Source organism: Mustelus asterias, chromosome 7 (genome assembly GCF_964213995.1).
Source record: "Mustelus asterias chromosome 7, sMusAst1.hap1.1, whole genome shotgun sequence".
NCBI classification, from domain to species: Eukaryota; Metazoa; Chordata; class Chondrichthyes; order Carcharhiniformes; family Triakidae; genus Mustelus; species Mustelus asterias.
Window position 1 is genome coordinate 18,821,906 of NC_135807.1, and position 18,380 is coordinate 18,840,285.

General features: G+C 45.6%; 1 protein-coding gene across 5 annotated transcripts in view; it reads right to left on the reverse strand.

The window, feature by feature from the left end:
• The window catches only part of LOC144495597 (receptor-type tyrosine-protein phosphatase mu-like), an 896,407-nt gene that overhangs the window by 317,995 nt on the left and 560,032 nt on the right, over positions 1–18,380 (reverse strand). The gene's annotated exons all lie outside the window — the stretch shown is intronic.

Here is an 18,380-nt window from a genome sequence, read left to right on the forward strand (position 1 = left end):
GGGATGAAAAGAGATTGCACCATTATCCAGTAAACCCTTTTGATTTATGCACTGTCAGGCTTCCGATATTGCATTTTTGTGAAACCTGGAATCAGATGTATAGGATGTAGTGTGAGGCAATAAACTCTGGCATTATTGCTAATACATATTCAGGCCTTTTGTTTCTACCCAGGTAAGTGGAACAGTTCAACGTTTTCCCTAATAACCGAGTCGTTACTTGATGTTGCGGTGTCAAATTCCTAATGTGTTTTTTATTCTTCTTCCAGGATGAGGGTGTAGGTAAAACGATGGCCAGCAGAGGTCATTTCATCAATCAAGGCAGTAAGTGGTTGCTTTAACATCTATTCAGCTACGAATAATGAGCAAACCATCAGAAATTGATCTTCTTTAAGCCATTTGCTGTTGTGGAAGGAATAACTATCAGCGCAGTAACAAAGGCATTTCATACAGAATGGATCAGCCGCAGACTTTCAAAGCAGCCCCATCTCGGCACAATCCTTTTTAAATCCATTTAAGTCTCATATTCTATTTTGTGCCTTTTTAGAAAAAGGATTGGCAGCCTCAGTTTACCACCCTCCTGCTGAAAGTACAGTTCTGTCTCTATATATATATTCATCCTGAATATTTGTGGACAAGTGCTTTTCACCCAGATTTTCAAAGAACGCGGAGGTGAACCGGCTAAAAGTAAGCTTGCTAAAGGGAACTTCGAACCTTTGCAAAATATCTTACACTTCACCAGCTTTATTTTCTTCTTCACTCCGATCTTCAAGACACAGAGGGTAGTTTTGCCCGTGGAAATAAAAATGTGGGAGGTTAATCGCGGGCAGCCAATTCAATGTCAACTTTGCCCCGTCGCCCAAGGTCAACATGGCCCCTGAATGAATTTTGCTGTGTTGGCATCTCATGGGCACATGTTGCTCACTTTTCTGGCGGGATTCTCCGGCCGTGCTCGCTTGAAAACGTGAGATCCCCCTGATGCTCGATATAACACACGAGAGGCGTGATGTACTCGGGAAATAAAGGCTCTTATTGACAACAATAACAGAGCTACCATATACAGTACACGATCCCAGACTAAAGGGTCACCAGGCAGAGCAGTGACCTTTATACCTCTCACAGGAGGCGGAGCCGACTGGGGTGTACCATAACAACTATATTAACAGGTAGAACAGCCCAACCCTAACCCCAACAGTAACATATATACAGACTCATAGTACTGGCCAGACCATGGCTCAGCACTACCTAGTGGGAACCAACAATGATTCACCACACCCCCCACCCGATTTTAATGGAGCTGTGCAGAGTCCACCCCCCGCCCGTTAGCATTCCAGTGGTGGGTAGGATGGGAGAATTCCAGCCTTCATGTCTCGGTCTACCCTTAGGGTTAATGTGGTCTGAGTACAGTACAGCTGACATAGTGATGTACAAGAGCACATGACACATACCCAGGGTCAGCTTAGTGTAGGACAGAGCCATGTGAATAGCAAGCGGGGAGACAGATCCGAGCTTATACCCATTGCAACATATTGTCAATACTTCTTGAGAGTCAAAGACTGAACTTACATATAATGTTGGAATTGTATAAAACGCTGCTGAGGCCACAAGTGGAGTATTGAGCGCAGTTCTGCCATATTGTAGGAAGGGCTCTGGAGAAAGTGCAGAGGAGGTTTACAGGAATGTTGCCAGGGCTAGGAAAGTGTAGCTAAGAGGGGAGATTGGATAGGTTGGGGTTATTTTCCTTGGAGCAAAGAAGGCTGAGGGGATGACTTGATAAAGGTGCACAAAATTATGAGGGGAAGAGATGGAATGGAAAGGGTGACATTCTTTCCGTTGGTGGAGTATTCTAAAACCAGGGGACATAGATTCAAGATAAGTGGCAGTAGGTGTAGATGGGAGAAGAGGAGGAACTTTTTTATGCAGCGGGTGATGGGTGTCTGGAATTCACTGCCCTAGTCAGTGGTGGAGGCAGAGACCCTAAACTCTTTTAGAAAGTACCTGGATCTGCAACTGAAGTGCTGTAAGCTACAGGGCTATGGGCCATGTTCAGGAAGGTAGGATTAGAAAGGGCACCTGGGTGTCCTTGGGCTGATGTGGACAAGATGGGCCGAACGGCCTCCTTATGTACTGTAACCTTTCTATGGTTCGATATGACTAGGATGACTTGCTTAGACTTGTAACCAAAACGCAACAACAGAACAAACTAAAATTAACCGACCAGTCCTCAAAATTCAAAACATATTATGATTAGATCATTCATGTTGGTTCAGGAATCGAGCCAGTACACATATGTCCCACAGAGCTGAGAATGTTCCTCAAAATGTGGAGATGCCGGCGTTGGACTGGGGTAAACACAGTAAGAGTTTTAACAACACCAGGTTAAAGTCCAACAGGTTTATTTGGCAGCAAATGCCATTAAAAAACCCATTTTTTTGAGAGCAGATATCCACTCCATCTGATGAAGGAGCAGCGCTCCGAAAGCTAATGGCATTTGCTACCAAATAAACCTGTTGGACTTTAACCTGGTGTTGTTGAAACTCTTACAATGTTCCTCAAAGGCAGTTCAAACTATTGCCTGATGATGAGCATCACTAACGCTCGTGATATAAGTGGGAATTAAAGAGCCAGCCACAAACTCAGAACCCCAATTAAAATGAAACAGTCATAAAGAATGCTGAGTGACTTGGACTTTGTTCTTTGACGTTAATTACGTTGTGTTTTCTCGCTGGTGAATACTTCATGGGGAAAACTCATGCATTTATTGCAAGACTTGTCTCAGACATTCGAAAAGCTACTAAAGCCAGCATGGTGAAGAAGTTGAATTCATTTACAACAGGCTGTTCTATCTTCACTAAGGCCCTCGAGGTTAACGGGGATCCCAAGTGATGTTAATTCGGCTCTTTCACGCTCTTGGATTCAATAACTCCTTCCAACCAGTTCCCCCTGAATAAGCCATCAGAAGTCACTGCTTAATTTTTTAAAAATCCAAAGATCAATGGCATGAAAAAGGACAATTAACATTACAGTAACTCTTTTCAGCTAAATCATTCCAAATGCTGGAACACCGTCTTGAATGCTGGTGAGAATTCAACTGTTCTGACAGGTTAATGATCAGACGTGCCATCCAGAAAATTACTGCACTATACTGATCAGGAAAGGTTTAGGTTCAATTCCTATCTGTGTTGCGTTAGCTAATTTAAGGGTAAGTGGTGAAACTTCCTTTTAATATGATTCTCAGTTAGGAGAGCTCCCATTATATTGGGAATGTCAACCCAACACCTCTCCTCATACATTGAATTTGAGTACAGTACAATTTGAGTACAATTTGTGATAGTAACAGAGTGGTCGTGATGGGAGATTTTAATTTCCCAAATATCGATTGGAATATCCCTAGGGTAAGGGGTTTAGATGGAGAGGAGTTTGTTAGGTGTGTTCAGGAGAGCTTCCTGACACAGTATGTGGATAAGCCTACAAGAGGAGAGGCTGTGCTTGATTTGATATTAGGGAATGAACCTGGACAGGTGTCAGATCTATCAGTGGGAGAGCATTTTGGGGATAGTGATGATAACTCTATCTCCTTTACACTAGCATTGGAGAGAGATAGGATCAGCCGAGCTAGGAAAGTGTTTATCTGGAGTAAGGGCAACTATAGAACATAGAACATAGAACAGTACAGCGCAGAACAGGCCCTTCGGCCCATGATGTTGTGCCGAGCTTTATCTGAAATCAAGATCAAGCTATCCCACTCCCTGTCATCCTGGTGTGCTCCATGTGCCTATCCAATAACCGCTTAAATGTTCCTAAAGTGTCTGACTCCACTATCACTGCAGGCAGTCAATTCCACACCCCAACCACTCTCTGCGTAAAGAACCTACCTCTGATATCCTTCCTATATCTCCCACCATGAACCCTATAGTTATGCCCCCTTGTAATAGCTCCATCCACCCGAGGAAATAGTCTTTGAACGTTCACTCTATCTATCCCCTTCATCATTTTATATACCTCTATTAAGGCAGGAAATTAGTGGCATAAATTGGAAGGAGGTTTTCTCAGGGAAATGTATGGAAGAAATGTGGCAAATTTTCAAGGAAAATTTGTCTGGAGCTCTGCATGGCAATGTTCCGGTGCGACAGGGGAGTTATGGTAGGTTACAGGAACCGTGGTGCACGAAAGCTGTAACGGATTTAGTCAGGAAGAAAAGAAAAGCCTACAAAAGGTTCAGGGAGCTAGGTAATGTTAGAAATCTCAAAGAGTATATGACTAGTAGGAAGGAACTAAAGAGGGAAATTAGAAGAGCCAGGAGGGGACATGAGGAGGCCTTGGCAGACAGGATAAAGGAAAACCCCAAGGCATTCTACAAGTATGTGAAGAGCAAGAGGATAAGATGTGAAGGAGTAGGACCTATCAAATGTGACGGTGGGAAAGTCTGTATAGAACTGGTTGAAATAGCAGAGGTACTCAATGAATACTTTGCTTCAGTATTCACAGTGGAAAAGGATCTTGGTAGTTGCAGTGCAGACTTGCAGTGGACTGAGAAGATTGAGCATGTGGGCATTAGGAAAGAGGATGTGTTGGAGCTGTTGAAAAGCATCAAGTTAGATAAATCGCCGGGACCGGATGGGATGTACCCCAGGTTACTGTGGAAGGCGAGGGAAGAGATTGCTGATCCTCTGATAATGATCTTTGCATCGTCAATGGAGACGGGAGAGGTTCCGGAGGATTGGAGGATGGCGGATGTGTGGCATGCCTTATGAGGATAGGTTGAGAGAGCTAGGTCTATTCTCCTTGGAGAAGCAAAGGATGAGAGGTGACCTGATAGAGGTGGATAAGATGTTGAGAGGTATTGATAGAGTGGATTCTCAGAGCCTTTTACCCAGGGCTGAAATGGTTGTCACGAGAGGCCACAGGTTTAGGATGCTGGGGAGTAGGTTTAGAGGAGATGTTAGGGGTAGGTTTTTCACTCAGAGGGTGGTGGGTGCGTGGAATCGGCTGCCGGCAGTGGTGGTGGAAGCGGATTCGATTGAGTCTTTTCAGAAACTTTTGGATAGGTTCATGGAGGTTAGTAAGATAGAGGGTTATAGATGAGCCTACAAGGTAAGGAAATTGTTCAACGCAACTTGTGGGCCGAAGGGCCTGTTTGTGCTGTAGCTTCTCTATGTTCTATGTTCTACAGTACTTCAATACCCACACTTCAATCCTTTGCTGATTGAATGGCACTTGGTCGATGTTTCTATTCAGTACGTGGGCCCCATTATGTTCATTGAATGATGATTGAGTCTAATTGATTAGAATGATAAAGATTCCGCACTATCAGATAAATACAAATCACCTGAATAAATTCCAACCAGTTGGTTAACTGCTAATTGTCATGGTGACATCAGCTTTCATTGTCGCTGTTACAAATGTACATCTTTGGAACTTGAGGGAAATATAAATTACCCATAGTTTGCTTTATTTTAGTCAAAATTGAGATCAATTAACAAACTTTTTTAAAATTAGTGTCACAAGTAGACTTACATTAATACTGCAGTGAAGTTACTGTGAAAATCCCCTAGTCGCCACGCTCCGGCACCTGTTCGGGTACACTGAGGGAGAATTTAGCACGGCCAATGCGCCTAACCAGCACGCCTTTCGGACAGTTGGAGGAAATCGGAGGAAACCCATATGGATAGGAGAAGAATGTGCAGACTCTGCACAAACAGTGACCCAAGCCGGGAGTCGAACCCGGGTCCCTGGCGCTGTGAGGCAGCAGTGCTAACACTGTGCCACCGTTCAAACTATTTACAGATGTTAAAGTTTTTTTTAAAGGAAGAGAGGAAGAAAAGTATGCCGTGATTTCAAGAAGAAATTAGATATAGCTCTTGGGGTTAAAGGGATCAAGAATTATGGGGCGGGGGGAAGGTTAGGTCAGGATATTTATTGAATTTGATGATCAGCTATGATCAAAATGAATGGCAGAGCAGGCTCATAGGGCTGAATGGCCTACTCCTGTTCCTAGTTCCTATGTGACGACTAGGCCCCAATCAGGAGCGAATGAAGGGTGTTTCTTGTTTCTCCATTTATTAGTTGTGTGAAGGAATGGGAAGATTACAGCTGGAATCGCATTGAAACACTTGTGGATTATGCAAGTGGAACTGGATATCAGCCAGTCTTTATACGATGGCACAGTTAGTAGTCTCACAACACCAGGTTAAAGTCCAACAGGTTTACTTGATAGCACGAGCTTTCGGAACGTTGCCCCTTCATCAGGTTAGTGCAGGATTTGTTTCACAAACAGGGCATATATAGACACAAACTCAATTACAAGATAATGGTTGGAATGTGAGTCTTAACAGGTAATCAAATCTTTACAGGTGCAGACAATGCGAGTGGAGAGAGGGTTAAGCACAGGTTAAAGAGGTGTGAATTGTCTGTGCGTACCCCAGTCCAATGCTGGCAACTCCACATCATGACTTTATATGATGGAGCTTTTCATCTTGATTCAAATGTATTTGTAACAACAGCAATCAGCAGATACCATAGCTCCCCCCCTACCCCACCACACCCTAACCCCCTCCCCCGACCCCCCTTCACCACCAGCTACCTGCTCTCAGCCACTGAAGTGACAGCGTTCTCCCTGTTCTATTGGAAACAGTTTGTTTAAGATTTGAGATTCCTTCCCAGATGAGGGAAGCAATTCACTCTATCCTTCTGCAAAAACCAGGCTTCTCCTAGCACCAAGCTGGCCTCACCAGTGGCTCCCAGAGTTTTTGAGTGGGATATTCTCCTCTTAGACAATTATCAGGCATCAGGAACAGAAGCAGGAGCCAATCCCAATGGTGCCTAAGTACTGCCTGGCTGTGAAATCTTCCCAGGCTGCTTCCTGGAGCCCATCTATTACAGGCCAGTGGGAAGCAAAGCCCATTGACGTGCCTGAGGGTGCCGGCAGCAGGCAGCCCCATTGGGGGAGAAGGTGCTGCCGAGGTAGGTCGGAGAACGTGGGGGCACCCCAGGGTGGAGGCTGCCTCTGTGAATGTCTTTTTAACTGTGAGAAGTGAGGGTGGCCACAGATGCCCAGGCCACCAGTGTGGAGGGGGAGCCACTCCAACACCTCCCGACCTGCTGTCCAGAGGCTGCCTCTGGGCATCTGCTGGGTTGTGGGCTCAGAGGGTGGCATCACGGATTTACCTCTAAATAGGCACTTGGTTCATTAGGAATAGCTACACACTGCTGCCAAACAGGTAGCTGCTATGCCTCTGGCAAGATCGCTTGGATGTGACAATGTGTCAGGGAGACAGCCCAATGCAAGAATTCCTCTTTTTTTTCTGCTCCCACCAACATTGAAGGCGGTAGGGTGGCATGGTGGTTAGCACTACTGCCTCACAGCTCGAGGGGCCCAGGTTCGACTCTTGCCTTGAGTCACTGTCTGTGTGGAGTCTGCACGTTCTCCTCCTGTCTGCGTGAGTTTCCTCCGGGTGCTCCGGTTTCCCCCCACACTCCAAAGATGTGCGGATTAGGTTGATTGGCCATGCTAAATAGCCCCTTAGTACCAGTGGGATTAGCAGCGTAAATATGAGGGGTAAATACAGGGATAGACCCTGGGTGAATTGTTGTCAGTGCAGGCTCGATGGGCCGAATGGCCTCCTTCTGTACTGTAGGGATTCTATGATTCAAATTCACCTCCGTGGGATTGGGAAACATCTGTGCTTTGGTAATCTGGCAGACAATTCCATCTAGTAATTTCGAGTGGATAAATGCTTCCTGCTAACAGTCCTGAACTTGTATTTAACAACTAATTTAACCAATATGCACCTATTTCTTTTTATTATTCATTCATGGGATGTCACTGGCATTTGCTGCCCATCTCTGTGAGTATTTAAGAGTCAGCCACATTGCTGTGGCTCTGGAGTCACATGTAGGCCAGACCAGGTAAGGACGGCAGATTTCCTTCCCTAAAGGACATTAGTGAACCAGATGGGTTTTTAAATCAACAATGGTTTCATGGTAACCGTTAGACTTCTAATTCCAGATTTTTATTGATTTCAAATTTCACCATCTGCCATGGTGGGATTCGAACCCTGGTCCCCAGAGCATTACCCTGGGTCTCTGGATTACTAGTCTAGTGACAATACCACTACGCCCCCGCCTCCCTTAGCCTTCAAATAGAAATCCATTCAGTAATTTCAATAGCTCTTTCCGATTGCCTCATTTTTACGTCAGAGGAAACCATCTGCCCTTTGCACTTTGACCCCTGACACAATGGATTAACCATGTGACCGTCTCCATACTGGTTCCAGCGTTCTGATGTTTCCCTTGTGTCTGAAGAAACTTTGTAAAAAGTGTGCTTATTCCTTGTGGGGGAAAGTGCTGACTGCTGCCCAGTTCACAGCTCCAGCGGGAAACATCCAGCCGAGAGCCCCAGGGAACTGGATTTAGCCCGCAGTCAATATATGTCAATTTGAGAGTCGTGGCGACATATGTCAGATGCATTTTGAATGAACCAACCCGAAACAATAATCCTACTCGAGTTTGAAACAATCAGCCTTATTACATCCTGTAAAACCGTGGAAAATTCCGGAGAGATTTAAAATGTGCCCCTCGGCCTTTCAGTGAGCATAAAGCTAGTTCCAACACGATGGTTTATGGCAGTGTCCTTCACTTTGAGGACCTGGAATCAATCAATGTCAGACTTGTGGGATGAAACATTTCCTGTGTCATTCTCAGCTGCGAGGGCAGCGTGTGAAATATATGTGGATGGCTTTAATATGGTTCCTAGTGAGTGCAAGTGAATGACATGAAGCCATAATTCATAAAGAAGCCCATCGTCCCACTCAGAATCCACAAGGACAGCTGCCGTGGTACGTGGAGCAGTTAACACTGGCAAAGTGAGGGAGGTGAACTTGCTCATTGTCTGCAATATTGAGAGAACATGATTACGGTGCAGGATACACGTACTGTCAGACCCAATGTCGCCTGTCTCCTCCTAATTAGCACAAACTTTCTTCCCGGTAGTGGCCGGTCTTGCAACATAACTCCATTCCTCTCCCGACTGCAGAGATTCTCCCCCACTGAAAGGGGAGAATCTCTGCCCCACATATCCTGATGTCTTGCTGACGGAGGCTCCCACAACCCCAGCTGCATCCCGAGTTGCTTTCCACAGGGGGTCGGTTAGCTCGGTAGGCTGGACGGCTGGTCAGTGATACCGACAGCGCGGGTTCGATTCCCGCCCGGCTGAGGTTGTTCATGAAGGCCTCGCCTTCTCATCCTTGCCCCTTGTGGAGATCTTCAGGTTAAATCGCCACCAGTCAACTCTCCCCACCACCGGGGGCGGCACGGTGGCACAGTGGTTAGCACTGTTGCTTCACAGCGCCAGGCACCCGGGTTCAATTCCAGCCTCGGGTGACTGTCTATGTGGAGTCTGCACGTTCTCCCCGTCTCTGCATGGGTTTCCTCCGGGTGCTCCGGTTTCCTCGCACAGTTGAAAGATGTGCTGGTTAGGTGCATTGACCCAAACAGGCGCCGGAGTGTGGCGACTAGGGGAATTTCACAGGAACTTAATTGCAGTGTTAATGTAAGCCTACTTGTGATACTAATAAATAAACTTTAACTTTAACCCTCAAAGGGGAGAGCAGGCTACGGAATGATAGTGACTTTACCTTTAACTTTCTGCAGGTAATTGTAAGGTAGTCAATTCCCTCTGCGAACTAAGTGTATTTAATCTGTGTACTATGCCTGGGGATTTGTTCTGAAACATTGGCCCAGAATCAACTGCAGTGGGGTATCCAGGAGTGTACTGCATGAGAAGGACATGTTCCCTGACCTCCAACTCAAAAAGAATTGGCACTGCAAACTGCTGGAAGTTCAGCTGGTAATAGTACAGTGAGAGCAACAGGGTCCGAAGGACGTGCTGGTTAGGTGCATTGGCCATGCTAAATTCTCCCTCAGTTGGGAATAGAGGGATACAAACGGATGATCTAGTTAGGAACACATGATCGGTGCAGGCTTGGAAGGCCGAAGGGCCTGTTCCTGTGCTGTATTGTTCTTTGTTCTTTTGTACCCGAACAGCCGCCGTTGTGTGGCGACTAGGGGATTTTTACAGTAACTTCATTGCAGTGTTAATGTAAGCCTACTGGTGGCACTAATAAATAAACTTGAACTTTAAATCACGATTTATGATAGGATTAACAACTTATATCGTTTATCAATAAGATTTAAGGATAGAGAAATAAACAGGAAGGACAGTAAATCGAACCATTGAATCCCTACAGTACAGAAGGAGGCCATTCGGCCCATCGAGCCTGCACCGACAACAATCTCACCCAGGCCCTATCCTTGTAACCCCACGCATTTACCCTGCTAATCCCACTAACACTAAGGGGCAATTTAGCATGGCCAATCCACCTAACCCGCACATCTTTGGAGTGTGGGAAGAAACTGGAGCACCCGGAGGAAACCCACGCAGACACGGGGAGAAACTCCATGCAGCCTGTCACCCGAGGCCGGAATCGAACCCGGGTCCCTCGTGCTGTGAGGCTGCACTGTGGCACTGTGCCATCCAAATAGGATGAACGAATCAAACCAAGTACAGAAGATAGAGTGAGAACAAACAACTAGATATTGTTTTATTCATTCATGGTTCATGGACGTCACTGGCTGGCCAGCATTATTGACCATAAATGATAAATTGATAAATGATGAAAAGAGGCCAGAAAGTGAATTGAGAAAAAAATCTAAAAATGTAACTTGTAAATTGCTAAAAATCTGAGAACAATTAAGTACTTGGATTAATGAGATGTTCCAGTGTTAATTGTTCTCATTTGGGGACAGGAAAGGTTGTGTACAGGAAAATAAAGCGGTAATCTGCCTAATAAGCGCCTGTCCCAACAGTGGAGTTTGGTGAGGAATTAGTGCGCAAGTGCAGCAATTCTTCGATTCTCACAAGAAGATTGGGGGTTGAGCTGTTTCTTGCACAAGGCTGATGATGGAGTGGGTCAGATCATCCGGCAATTCGTCATGGTTCGCAACTCACAGCATTTCTCTCCCCTTCACAAAGCGCTGGGCGATTTGCACACTAACACCGTGAGCATTAAACTCGTCACTAATTTGTCAGCAAACCATGGCCCGCTATTTCACGCTGCCTGCAGCAAAGGAGGTGCTGTTAGCAAACAGCTTCTAGGTGCAAACATCATCTTAAATGGCTGATACCTGTATATTGTGTCCATTTCTACCCTGTGAGCTGGTTAAAAGCAGCAGTATAAATATTCAGGATGTGTCGGATTACTGGCAGCAGCCTTTTTGCTTGCCTGTCCATTTTTAAAAGTACAGGAAACATCTTCCCGGTCAGAAGAAACATGTTCAGCCTTCTTAAGAATATTATATTTTTCAATGCTATCATTTCTGTGTCCCCCGCGTTCCAGGGGATATAAGGCAAACGTACTCAATCTCTCCTCATTGCTATGCAGTTATGTGGTCAATATGATATTCCATTAGTCGCACTGTCCTAGGAGGATACATGAGTAATGTTTGGTGATATTCCACGTGACAACACCATCCCCATTGACCTAGTTAAAGTGGCCCATTTAACAGCGGCCATTATTTAATGAGGCCGCTTTTGTCAATGATGCCCACCTTTGGTGACAGGGCAAGTGGGTCAAAAGGACCGCTGGGTGAGGCTTAGAATAGAATAGATGGAATCACCACTGTGCAGAAGGTTGTCATTTAGCCCATCGAGTTTTCACCGACCACAATCCCATCCAGCCCCTATCCCCGTAGCCCCACATATTTACCCTGCTAGTTCCCCTGACACTAAGGAGCAATTTACCATGGCCAATCAACCCCCAGCAAAATCTGTAGCCAGTAGATGCAGAGTGCAAGACAACCATCAGTGATTTCTCTGCTGGATTTCTCACCTTCGGGGATCTGGTCAATGTCTGGGTGACCATATAGACGGAGACAAACCTTCCTCAAGGACCCGGTTGGAAAGGTTCTACTAATAAAATAACTTTTGGCCGACCTGAACTAGAATAATTATTTCCGGGTCAGTGAGTACTTTTCTGGTTAGGTCCAACGTCCAGGTGATGTCTTGTGGTGTCTGCTCATAATGGAACGTGCTAATGAACCAGAGGGCACCAAGTGTCACTCTGACATTTGTTAATCCCTAAAAGGGTTAAGTCATTTGAGAACTTGGGAACAATTATTCTGATCTTTAAAATTTTTTAGCTTGGTGCGAAGTGAAGTGAACTTATGTCACCATTAGTTAGATTAAATCTACAAAATACTTTGAATTAATTACCTTGGGAAAGCTTCAGCAGGGTTGCACATATCACTTCCACATTCCAGCACCTTCAGAGACAACACCATTAAATAACCCATTGATTCTGGAAAGGCCAAGATGCAATGTACAAATGTACAGTAAATGGTTACTTCCACACCCTGGGGTGGTACGGTAGCACAGTGGTTAGCACTGCTGCCTCACAGCGCCAGGGACCCGGGTTCGATTCCCGGCTTGGGCCACTGTCTGTGTGGAGTCTGCACATTCTCCCCGTGTCTGCGTGGGTTTCCTCTGGGTGCTCCAGTTTCCTCCCGCAGTACAAAGATGTGCGGGTTAGGTGGATTGGCCGTGCTAAATTGCCCCTGAGTGTCAGGGGGACTAGCTAGGGTAAATGCATGAGGTTATGGGGATAGGGTCTGGATGGGATTGTGGTTGGTGCAGATTCGATAGGCCGAATGGCCTCCTTCTGCACTGTAGAATTCTATGATTCCATCAGTGCTGGATTTATATCGAGAGCAGTATTTAGACCCTCAAGCTAGTTCTGCCATTGACATAGATCATTGCTGATCCGAAAATGAACTCCAATTACCTGCCTTGGCACCGTAACTTTTAATAAAATGAAAGTTATCTATCTTGGTTTGAAATTTTCACTTGACCTAACACTGCGAGCTTTCTTTGGGGAAAGGATTTCAGATCTGCAGCACCCTTTCTGTGAAGGAGTTCTTCCTGAATGGCCCAGCATTAATGTTAAGGTCCATTGTCCTGGACTCGCCCGTTTCCCCACGCCCCAGCTGCCGCACAGGGGAAACAGTTTCTCCCTTTTCACCCCATCTCAGCAATGATGCAAATCACTTCACAAATAATCATTACTTTGAGGTGCAGTGTTTATTGTTATTTAGATGAATAAGTTGCTATTAGCAAGTTCCTTCAAATGTCAATGAAATGAGTTATCTGTCGATTCATTCGGTTCTGGTAATGTTGGTAAAGAGCACGGAGGGGACAATCTGAACATTATGGGATCGGGTGGCACAGTGGTTAGCACTGCTGCCTCACAGCACCAGGGACCCAGGTTCAATTCCGGCCTCGGGTCACTGTCTATGTGGAGTTTGCACTTTCTCCCCGTGTCTGCGTGGGTTTCCTCCAGGTGCTCCAGTTTTCTCCCACAGCCCATTGATGTACGGGTTAGGTTGATTAGCTATGGTAAATTGGCCCTACTGTCAGGGGGATTAGCAGGGTAGTGGGGTTAAGGAGATAGGGCCTCACTGGGATTGTGGTCGGTACAGACTCGATGGGCCGAATAGCCCCCTTCTGTACTGTAGGGAATCTATGATCTTTAACACCCACCTCAAAACAGCAGGGAGTTGGGAACCAGGTCTTAATGTCTCATATGAAGGACATACCTTTAATAAACCATTGCTCCCTCAACATTGTACTGAAGTGTCAGCTTAGATTATGTGCTGAAGTCCTTGTGCAGAGTTACAACCCACTAGCTTCAAAACCTGAGGCAAAAGTGCTACCCACTGAGCCAACAGACAAATGTCAGACACTGCTGAAGCGAGAGGGACTATCTGATTGGAACACATCACATGATGGGGTCGCAGTTAAGCTTTGTGTGGAAGCTAAAAGATGAGTTTAACAGATGGGTCTGTCAGAGAGAAGTCAGAAACAATGCATGTCAGTTCATCTGAGACTTTAAAAGCCTCCTCATCGTGTTGCTCTTATAATTAGTCAGCGCACCAGTCCACCCCACTTTGATTCATGAACTTGTCCAAACTCGAGAGTGATAGAGGTTTACAGCATGGAAACAGGCTCTTATTGTCGCAAACTTCACTACGTAAGTGAAACAGTTAAAAAAAGCATATCTTTTGCGGCACGGTGGCACAGTGGTTAGCGCTGCTGCCTTCACAGCGCCAGGGACTCGGGTTCAATACCGGCCTCGGGTCACTGTCTGTGTGGAGATTGCACATTCTCCCCGTGTCTGCATGGGTTTCATCCGGGTGCTCCGGTTTCCTCCCACACTCCAAAGATGTGTGGGTTAGATTAATTGCCCATTAATTGACCCTAGTGTCAGGGGGATTAGCAGCGTAAATATGTGGGGTTACGAAAACAGGGCCTGGGTGGGATTGTGGTCGGTGAAAACTCGATGGGCCAAATGACCTCCTTCTACACTATAGGGAATCTATGACTCTATGAAAAATGAATAGAACACAGTGCATAAGTAAACATGATGGTCCATGGGAAGAAAGGAAGCATTATATTTTCCCATTAAAAAGGCATTTCACTGTCCATTTGGCCAATGTCAGTAATTGTGGCCATGTAGTTACCCGATTATCGGAAAATAGCAGCACGGTGGCATCGTGGAGGGCGGCACAGTGGCACAATGGTTAGCACTGCTGCCTCACAATATCAAGGACCAGGGTTCAATTCCAGCCTCGGGTGACTGTCTGTGTGGAGTTTACACATTCTCCCCGTGTCTGCGTGGGTTTCCACCCGATGCTCTGGTTTCCTCCCACAGTGCAAAGATGTGCAGGTTAGGTGGATTAGCCTTGGTAAATGTGCAAGGTATGGGGATAGGGCAGAGAGGTGGAATTCTCCAGCCCTTCCCGCTGATGGAATCTTCTGGTCTTGCCCAAGCCAACCCCCACCGAGGATTCCCCGACGGCAGCACGGATGAGGACTGCAAATCGCCATCGACTTGGCAGGACTGGAAGGTTCCACCGACGGCCAAAGGCAAGCCTCCTCCAGCACAGGAAATCCCACCACAGGATGGTGCTGGAGAATTCCATCCAATGTCTCAGAGTCCACCCTATCAAGTTCCTTCAGAATCTTGTATGTTTCAGTGAGGCCACTTCAATCTTTTAAATTCCAGGGAATATGGGCACAAATTACTCAGTCTCTCATCATAAGGCAACTGACTTCTAAAAACCAGTCCGGTGAAACTTCACCCTACCACCTCCGATGCCAATACATTCCTCAGATACAGAGACTAAAACTGTGCAGAGATCTCCGGGTCAGTCTCTGTAAAGCCCAGTACACATGTAGCAAGACTCACTTATCTTTGCTCTCCAATCCACTCAAAACAAAGACCAATCTTCCATTGGAACCAAGAACAAAGAAAATTACAGCACAGGAACAGGCCCTTCGGCCCTCCAAGCCTGCACTGACCATGCTGCCCGACTGAACTAAAACCCCCTACACTTCCGGGGACCATATCCCTCTATTTCCATCCTATCCATATATTTGTCAAGGCGCTCCTTAAAAGTCACTATCGTATCTGCTTTCACTACCTCCCCCGGCAACAAGTTCCAGGCACCCACCACCCTCTGTGTAAATAAACAAGCCTCATATATCTCCATTAAACCTTGCCCCTCGCACCTTAAACCTATGCCCCCTAGTTTGCAAATTGCTTACTCACCTACATGCTAACTCTCTGTGTTCCTTGTATGAGTCCCTCAACAGTTACAAGTTTCACGCCTTTTAAAATATATTCAGCTAATCGTTTCACAGTACAGAACTTGCTTATTGTTGAAAAAATTGAGACGTGCTAATGCAACTTTTCATCTCTCAATTGTCAAAGATTCCCTGACCAAAGATCAAAGATCTCCTTTGCAGGCAGAAGGAGCATGTTCACACACTCTGCCCTTTCCAACAAAACTAAAGGTCAGAGTCTGCCATTCCCTGGTTCATTCCTCATGGCAGTGCCTTGACCAATGGGAGATGACCTACCTGATATGAATTGGAAAGAAAAGCTTGGCAGTTAACAGTTAACTGTTCACTGCTGCATTCGCTGTGACCACTACCAATCAGAGTGCACTTGCTAACCAAATCAGCACTCTCTTCTCACGCAGTATAAACTGTTAATCCCTTTCCTGTTGGTTTATATTGCGTAGCTGCCCTGATGAGTGCAAGGTCACAGAATCCCTACAGTGCAGAAAGAGGCCATTCGGCTCATCGAGCCTGCACCAACAACAATCCCACCCTATCCCACCCCGTCACCCCACGTATTTACCCTGACACTAAGGGGCAATCTAGCAAGGTCAATCAACCTAACCCGCACTTCTTTGGGCTGTGGGAGGAAACCGGAATGCCTGAAGGAAAGCCATGCAGACACAGGGAGACAGGCAAACTCCACACAGACAGTGAGCCAAGCCAGGAATGGAACTGGGATCCCTGGCACTGTGAGACAGTCACTGTGCCGCCGAGATCAGTGCTTGGTCCTCTGCTATTTGTGATTTTTATTAATGACCTAGAGGAGGGGGCTGAAGGGTAAATTTGCTGATGACACCAAGATTGGTGGAGTAGTGGATGAGGTGGAGGAATGTTGTAGACTGCAAAGAGACATGGATAGGATGCAGAGCTGGGCCGAAAAATGGCAAATGGAGTTTAACCCTGATAAATGTGAGGTGATTCATTTTGGTAGGACAAATTTAAATGTGGATTACAGGGTCAGAGGTAGGGTTCTGAAGACTGTGGGGGAACAGAGAGATCTTCGGGTCCATATCCACAGATCTCTGAAGGTTGCCACTCAAGTGGATAGAGCTGTGAAGAAGGCCTATACTGTGTTAGCTTTTATTAACAGGGGGTTGGAGTTTAATAGCCCTGGGGCTATGATGCAACTGTACAGGACCTTGGTGAGACCACATTTGGAATATTGTGTGCAGTTCTGGTCACCTCACTATAAGAAGGATGTGGAAGCGCTGGAAAGAATGCAAAGGAGATTTACCAGGATGCTGCCTGGTTTGGAGGGTAGGTCTTATGAGGAAAGATTGAGGGAGCTAGGGCTGTTCTCTCAGGAGCGGAGGAGGTTGAGGGGAGACTTAATAGAGGTTTATAAAATGATGAAGGGGATAGATAGCGTGAACGTTCAAAGACTATTTCCTCGGGTGGATGAAGCTATTACAAGGGGGCATAACTATAGGGTTCGTGGTGGGAGATATAGGAAGGATATCAGAGGTAGGTTCTTTACGCAGAGAGTGGTTGGGGTGTGGAATGGACTGCCTGCAGTGATAGTGGAGTCAGACCCTTTAGGAACATTTAAGCGGTTATTGGATAGACACATGGAGCACACCAGGATGATAGGGAGTGGGATAGCTTGATTTTGGTTTCAGATAAAGCTCGGCACAACACCGTGGGCCAAAGAGCCTGTTCTGTGCTGTACTGTTCTATGTCCTAAGATGCAAGGCTTTGAAAGCACGACTCTTTTCTCAGTAATATATTCTATCCATATTACAAAAGTGAATAACCTAGCTCTTCCCCATATATTCCTCCATCTGCCATCTTGTTGTCCACTCATTTAACCTGTTAAATATCTCTTTGCTACCTCTGTGTCCTCCTCACAGTGTACCTTTCCTCTTGGCTTTATATCATCAGCACACCTGGATACATTGCTCACGATCTATCTATCTCTGTCATGAATATAATTTGTAAATAGCTGCAATTGATACCGACAGCTTTCTACTGGTTACACCCTGCCAACCCAAAAATGCCTTTACTCTTTTCTTCCCGTTTGTCAACCAATCTTCCATTCACACTAGTATATTGTCCCCTACCTCAGAAACTCTTATCTTTTGTAATATTGTTTTTGTGTGACATCTCATCAAATGGCTTTTAGGAATCCAAGAATATTATATATATATATACTGGCTCCTCTTATCTAACCCAGAAGTTGCATCCTCAAAAATGTAATGCATATGTCAAACACAATTTCCCTTTTGTAAAACTATGTTGACTCTGTCAGGTCATACTCTGATTTTCTAAGTGCATTGTTAAGAGTTCCATAATAATAGAATATAGTATTTTTCTGAAGATAACTGACCTGATGTTCCCTTTTTGCCTCTCCCTTCTTTCTTGAGTAACCAGGTCACACTGGAATGTTGGAAAATCATAACCAGTACATGTGTGCACTTTTCCATGTAACAGTACATATATGTACTATTTCTTCAGCTCCTTCTTCTAGAATCCGAGGATATTGGCCATCGGGTCCTGGGATTTGACAGCTTTAGGTCCTTTGAGTTTTTCTAATAGTTGTTTTCTGCTGATATTTCTGATGTTCAATGGCATTACCACTGGGGGTTAACTTTGATCAGGAGCTTAACTGGACTGGTCATATAAATACTGTGGCTACAAGGGTAGG